The sequence below is a fragment of the Elgaria multicarinata genome, chromosome 8, assembly GCF_023053635.1.
Source record: "Elgaria multicarinata webbii isolate HBS135686 ecotype San Diego chromosome 8, rElgMul1.1.pri, whole genome shotgun sequence".
In the NCBI taxonomy this organism is placed as follows: Eukaryota; Metazoa; Chordata; class Lepidosauria; order Squamata; family Anguidae; genus Elgaria; species Elgaria multicarinata.
The window spans coordinates 85,380,033-85,386,799 of record NC_086178.1 but is presented as its reverse complement, the minus strand read 5'-3'; positions in this window follow the sequence as shown (position 1 = coordinate 85,386,799).

Below are 6,767 nucleotides of genomic sequence, written 5' to 3'. Positions count from 1 at the left end.
TTTGTTGGGCTCTGATTGTAATTTAACTCTACAATCCTTTTGCAAATGTCCCAACTTCTGGCACCTGAAGCACCGTAGAGGTTTCTTAGGTTTGGGCTTTCTCGAAGTTGAAAACGCTGACTCATTTTCCTCCTTCTTCACCAAAGCCTTAACCCCTTCATACCCAGACCATTTTGCAAACGCGTCTGGTTTGTCGCCTGAACTGCTTTGGGCTGACTTTCTCAAAGTCCTCTTTTGACATTCTTCTATCAATCTGCCCGATATCAAATTTAAAGTCATGTCTTGGATCCTCGTTGCTTCTAAAGTTGTCACCAGCACGTCCCAGGACGGTGGTAAGCTCGATAAAACCACATACGTTTTCATTTCGTCACTGAGAGGTAAGCCTGCTGCATTTAGACTTTCAAAACAGTCTCTTAATTTCTGCAAGTGGGCTTTTACATCTTCTCCCTCTTTCATCAGTGTGCGGTAGAGCTTTCTGGTTAAGCTTATTCTAGCTCCAGCGGTATCCCTAACATATACAGTTCTCAGTTTAGCCCAGATAACATCAATTGTGTCTTCTCTGCTTATATACGACAGTTGGTCATTTCTCATGGACAAAACAATGTGGGCTTTTGCCCGGTCAGCGTGACGTCTCCACGCCTGTAAATCGGCTGCATTCAAATCTTCTGCTGGGGCATCTGTTACAACCTCCCACAGATCAAGATTTCTCAGGCTCATTTCTAACTTGAATGACCATGACATGTAATTTTCGTCTGTAAGTAATTCCATAGGGACAGTGTTCCCAACGTTTAATGCCATACTTTCAATTTAACAGGTTGTTTCTGATATACAACTGCTTCAGTGGTTTAATTTCTTTTAGGGCCTGACCAGCTATACAGTTTCAGCTTCCTCAGTGCCCCCTTAAATTCAAAACCACTCTTGCCAGTTCTCTCCGTGTGATTTTTTCAGACACCAGCTATACGAAATAGCTTTCCGGCTGCCTGTTCCAACGACTTTCAACAAAGACGCTCAGGAATTTAATCAACCACGGCTTAATCCTTCAGTCCTACTGTTCTTGCTGTAACCACTCTGCTTGCTGGTTGTTTTGAGACCTGGGCCCATAACCTATTGGAATATGTTGGTCTAATATTTACAACCTTATTTTAGTTATTGCCAGACTGGGCTTCTGGCCAATAACCTTATAACAGAGTTTTGCAGCGGTTTCCAGCAAATCAGCACAGACACAGATTAAGACTGAGACTTTCAGTAGGTTTAAAGAAACCTTTACTGGCATATAAAATATAATTTAGTTATGGCAATCACAAATACAAATACTTACATACGGTCAGTCAATACAGCTCTGATACATGGAGTGAGTTATATCTGATATACATAGGCATACAATCCTTTTTATAGGCTAACTGTACAATGATGCAACTGCTTGCAATCCCTTAATTGAAACAATCAAGTCACCAATTATTCAATCATGACATCAATGTCCAGGTGCAACGTTGACCTTTAAGTTTTCTGCTGAGTCTTCTGATTCCTCCAGCTCCTCAGCAATTAGTAAATCCCTGGAAACATATCCAGGATCCATTCCAGGATCCAACAGTAACTTCGCCCTACTCTTTTATATGTGTAAAGTCTGGTCGGTAACCATAATAAAGTTGATGATGACGAAAATCAATTGCAGAGCATTTCCAAGTATTCTGTATAGGAGTGTATGTTACTTGGCTCCTGAGACATTGTGGGGTCTTCCATGCATGCACCTTTGCAGTCATGATTCACCTCTATTCCACGAGAGGGACTGGATACATCAAGCGGAACTTGATGTAGTAGACTTGGTTGACATCTATTATGGAAGAGGGAGGGAATGGGACAATTATTTCTTGTGATAGTGTTTTAATAGGTTATTTCTCCCCCCACCAAATATTATTATTTTATTTATTACATTATATACTGCCCCGTAGCCAAAGCTCTCTGGATGGTTTGTTGTTGTTTATTCGTTCAGTCATTTCCGACTCTTCGTGACTTCATGGACCAGCCCACGCCAGAGCTTTCTGTCGGCTGCCGCCACCCCTAGCTCCCCCAAGGTCAAGTCTGTCACCTCCAGAATATCATCCATCCATCTTGCCCTTGGTCGGCCCCTCTTCCTTTTGCCTTCCACTTTCCCTAGCATCAGCCTCTTCTCCAGGGTATCCTGTCTTCTCATTATGTAGCCAAAGTACTTCAGTTTTGCCTTTAATACCATTCCCTCAAGTGAGCAGTCTGGCTTTATTTCCTGGACTATGGACTGGTTTGATCTTCTTGCAGTCCAAGGCACTCTCAGAATTTTCCTCCAGCACCACAGTTCAAAAGCATCTATCTTCCTTCGCTCAGCTTTCCTTATGGTCCAGCTCTCGCAGCCATAGGTTACTACAGGGAATACCATTGCTTTAACTATGCGGACCTTTGTTGTCAGTGTGGTGTCTCTGCTCTTAACTATTTTATCAAGATTTGTCATTGCTCTCCTCCCAAGAAGTAAACGTCTTCTGATTTCCTGGCTGCAGTCAGCATCTGCAGTAATCTTTGCGCCCAGAAATACAAAGTCTGTCACTGCCTCCACGTTTTCTCCCTCTATTTGCCAGTTATCCATCAAGCTAGTTGCCATAATCTTGGTTTTTTTTGAGGTTTAACTGCAACCCATCTTTTGCACTTTCTTCTTTCACCTTTGTCATAAGGATCCTCAGCTCCTCCTCGCTTTCAGCCATCAAAGTGGTGTCATCTGCATATCTGAGATTGTTAATGTTTCTTCCTGCAATTTTAACTCCAGCCTTGGATTCGTCAAGCCCAGCACGTCGCATGATGTGTTCTGCATACAAGTTGAATAGATAAGGTGAGAGTATACAACCCTGCCGTACTCCTTTCCCAATCTTAAACCAGTCCGTTGTTCCATGGTCTGTTCTTACCATTGCTACTTGTTCGTTATACAGATTCCTCAGGAGGCAGACCAGATGACTTGGTATCCCCATACCACCAAGAACTTTCCACAGTTTGTTCTGATCCACACAGTCAAAGGCTTTAGAGTAGTCAATAAAACAGAAATAGATGTTTTTCTGGAACTCCCTGGCTTTCTCCATTATCCAGCGGATATTGGCAATTTGGTCTCTAGTTCCTCTGCCTTTTCTAAACCCAGCTTGTACATCTGGCAATTCATGATTAAAAATGTGTGTGTGTGTGTGTGTGTGTGTATATATATATATATATATATATATATATATATATATATGCCAGCATCCTCAATTTGCTGCTCTCACTGGACAAAATTATAATAGTGTGGGTGATATTTCCATGGTGTGCTCATTTATCCATTTCCTTAAAATGGTTGCCTAAGGCAAACTAGTATGATACTGATTTGCCAACTGGTTAACAGCAGAATTACTATTTGCTCTAAGTATAATATTGAGACTTGGGGCATCATTTACTAATAAATATACTCTGAACCAGAAAAAGGAGAGTTAAATGGAATAGGAACCAGTACTTTTTAAATAGTTTTTAATGGTGCTGCTTTTAATGATGCACTGGTTTTAAATGTTTGAATTAATTGTATGTAATTTATGGTGTTTTTATTTGTGTTGTACCCCACCTCGATCCAGTGCTGTCCTTCCTGAGAGACACTCACTGCTTCTGTCCATTTCAAAAGCAGCTTGCTGTCATGCCTCAACCCCAAGAAGAATCCTTTGAGGAAGAGAGCCAGGTCATGGTGCCACAGCCAGAGGCACAGGGAGGGGGAGAGGCCCTGATTGACAGTGTTTCAGAGGTTTCGCAAGTGCAGGAGGCAGAAGTAGGGGTGTGTACTGGCCCCCTGATCCGCTTCTCTTCCAGATCCGCAACTTCCAGATCAGGTCCACTCCGCTCTGCCTATAGTCCGCTCCGGTTCGCTGCGAAGCTCCGGATCCGGATCAGAGCTCCGCTTCCCTCCCATAGACTTGCATTGAAATCCAAAAAAGCCTACAACTTTTTTTCTGTTAAAGTTAGAAACCTCAAACTCAGCACCATGATAGCTTATCCATGTATACACATGCATGCCAAGCCTCAAGCCAATCCAAGCCTCTCCTGAATTTTGGGGAATTTTTGAAAATCGGACACCCCATTTTCAGACATGGACTTTTCTCCAACATTTTGACAGATAAAAACTTGGAAGCAGGCACATCCACATTCATGGCAAGTTTCAAGGAAATTCCATCATCCCCTGATTTTGGAGGGGGGCTTTAACCTCTAACGCAGCACCCCTAACCCCAATTCACACCCCTTTCGATATCTCCATCAATTTTCACATTAGAAACCTGAAGTTAGGCACCATGACATCTCATGCACGTATACACATGCATGCCAAGCCTCAAGCCAATCCAAGCCTCCCCTGATTTTTGGGGAATTTTTGAAAATCGGACACCCCATTTTCAGACATGGACTTTTCTCCGACATTTTGACAGATAAAAACTTGGAAGCAGGAACATCCACATTCATGGCAAGTTTCAAGCAAATTCCATCATCCCCTGATTTGGGGGGGCTTTAACCTCCAACGCAGCACCCCTAACCCCAATTCACACCCCTTTCGATATCTCTGTCAATTTTCATGTTAGAAACCTGAAGTTAGGCACCATGACACCTCATGCACGTATACACATGCATGCCAAGCCTCAAGCCGATCCAAGCCTCCCCTGATTTTGGGGGAATTTTTGAAAATCAGACACCCCAGTATCTCAGGGATTTAAAGCTGCAGACAGCTCAATGGGGCCATTTCAAAGGAAATCCCAACATGCCATGAATTGGGGAGTAGATAACCCTAAATATGAATCTTCTTCCACACTTGAAAAATTGATTTGGAACTTCAAAAAGTCTAAGTGAGCGCAGGAAGGACTTGTCCCTTGAGACAAAGCAAGACACACACAAACCATCCCTGCGAGGCGGTCACAGAGGAGGAGGACATGTGGGCAGAGAGCCAGGCAGAGATATGCCGTAGATCTGGTATGGGAGTATCAGTCCCGGCAGATGCCTCACCAAAGCAGCACCCCGTGGGGGGGGGGGGAGGCAGGCAGGCAGGCAGGCAGGCAGGCATTTCTGGGAGCACAAGGAAGTGAGGCAAGCATGGTTTGTTTCAAAGCCAGCAGTAAGTAACGTATTGCAAACCATCCCTGTGAGGCAGTCACAGAGGAGGAAGACAGGCGGGCAGAGAGCCAGGCAAAGATATGCCATAGATCTAGTATGGGGAAGTCAGTCCCGGCAGATGCCCCACCACAGCAGCACCCTGGGGGGAAGGCACGCAGGCAGGCAGCCAGCAGGCATTTCTGGGGGCACAAGGAAGTGAGGTAAGGTGTTTCAAAGCCAGCAGTAAGTAACACATTGCAAACCAACCCTTCGAGGCGAGCACAAGGAAGTGAGCCAAGGATGGCTTGTTTCTTTCTAAGCCAGCAGTAACGCATTGAGGCGGGCACAGAGGAGGACAACTGGGAGCAAGCATGCCGGAGGCTGGTGGGCACAAACCACAAAGCCCATCTCCCAGGCAACAGCTGGGCGGAGAGGCAGGCAGAGATATGCCATAGATCTATGGGGGAGGATTCAGTTCCGGAAGATGCCCCACCACAGCAGCACCCTGGGGGGAAGGCAGGCAGGCAGGCAGGCAGGCAGCAGACATTTCTGGGGGCACAAGGAAGTGAGCCAAGGATTGTTTCAAAGCCAGTAATGCAAACCATCCCTGTGAGGCAGGAGCAGCACACAGAGATGCCTTTTGTTTTGCATCCCATAACTAGGAGGCTAGGAGGATAAGAGTAAAGCTTTGTGATCCTTGCTTCAGAGTTGATTGACTACACTGTGATCACAGCCATTATTAAACAACAACAACAATAGTAACATTAATAATAGCAGTACTAATTAATATTAATAGCAATAACAACAACAACAACAACAACAAGGAATTGAACCACAATGAAAGCCTGCCTGACTTCACTGAAGAGGAAAAGCCAGGAGAGCTTGGGCTATGGGGTGCAAATATAAAATGGAATAAATAAATAAACAAAGGAGGGGTGGAATTAAAAGCAGCAGTGTTGCTGAATAAACAACAAGAAGAATTTGTTTAAAAAAGGCTATGTCTGTCTTTTACCAGTAAGAGGAAAGTGGACGTGCCCAGGGGGAGGGGGATATGCCAATTTTTGACTGGCCCTAAGTAAGTACCAGTGTTTAAGAAGCTACCTGTCACTTCAACTCATGACAGGCATTAGTCTCCACTGGTTACTCTTTAGAGGGCTCTGATGACCCTCTAAGGGCAGGAGAGTGTGTGTGCACTGGGCACGTCCACATGCCCTAGGGGACCTCATCCCCTTGCACCACATCTATTCAGTTGTTCCCCAAGGTTAGGGTGGGTAGCAGTGCTGTGTTTCCTATCTGTTATTTATTTGCTTAGTATATGATTTCAGGTTGTGTTTGTGCATTTGGTGGGGCTACTGTTTTAAAAAACACTGGGAAAAGTCCGTTCAGACTAAGAAAGAGATGTTTCCCAGTATCCCAAGTTACTAAGTATCCTGTTTTGCCTATCCCCTCCTCCAACTTTGGGATTGGAGGATGCTTCATCAGGTGATCATGACTGGGAGTTGAATCTGCCTCACAGCACTTCAAAAAGGTACCTCTCCCGCTTTTTTTACCCTATTTTTTTGAAAATTATAGCAAGCAAACTGCACCACGCAGAGTGCTGAGAGTAGGCTCAAAATGACCCCCACCCATGACTCTCTAAGCACACCATGTATCAGAAAGAT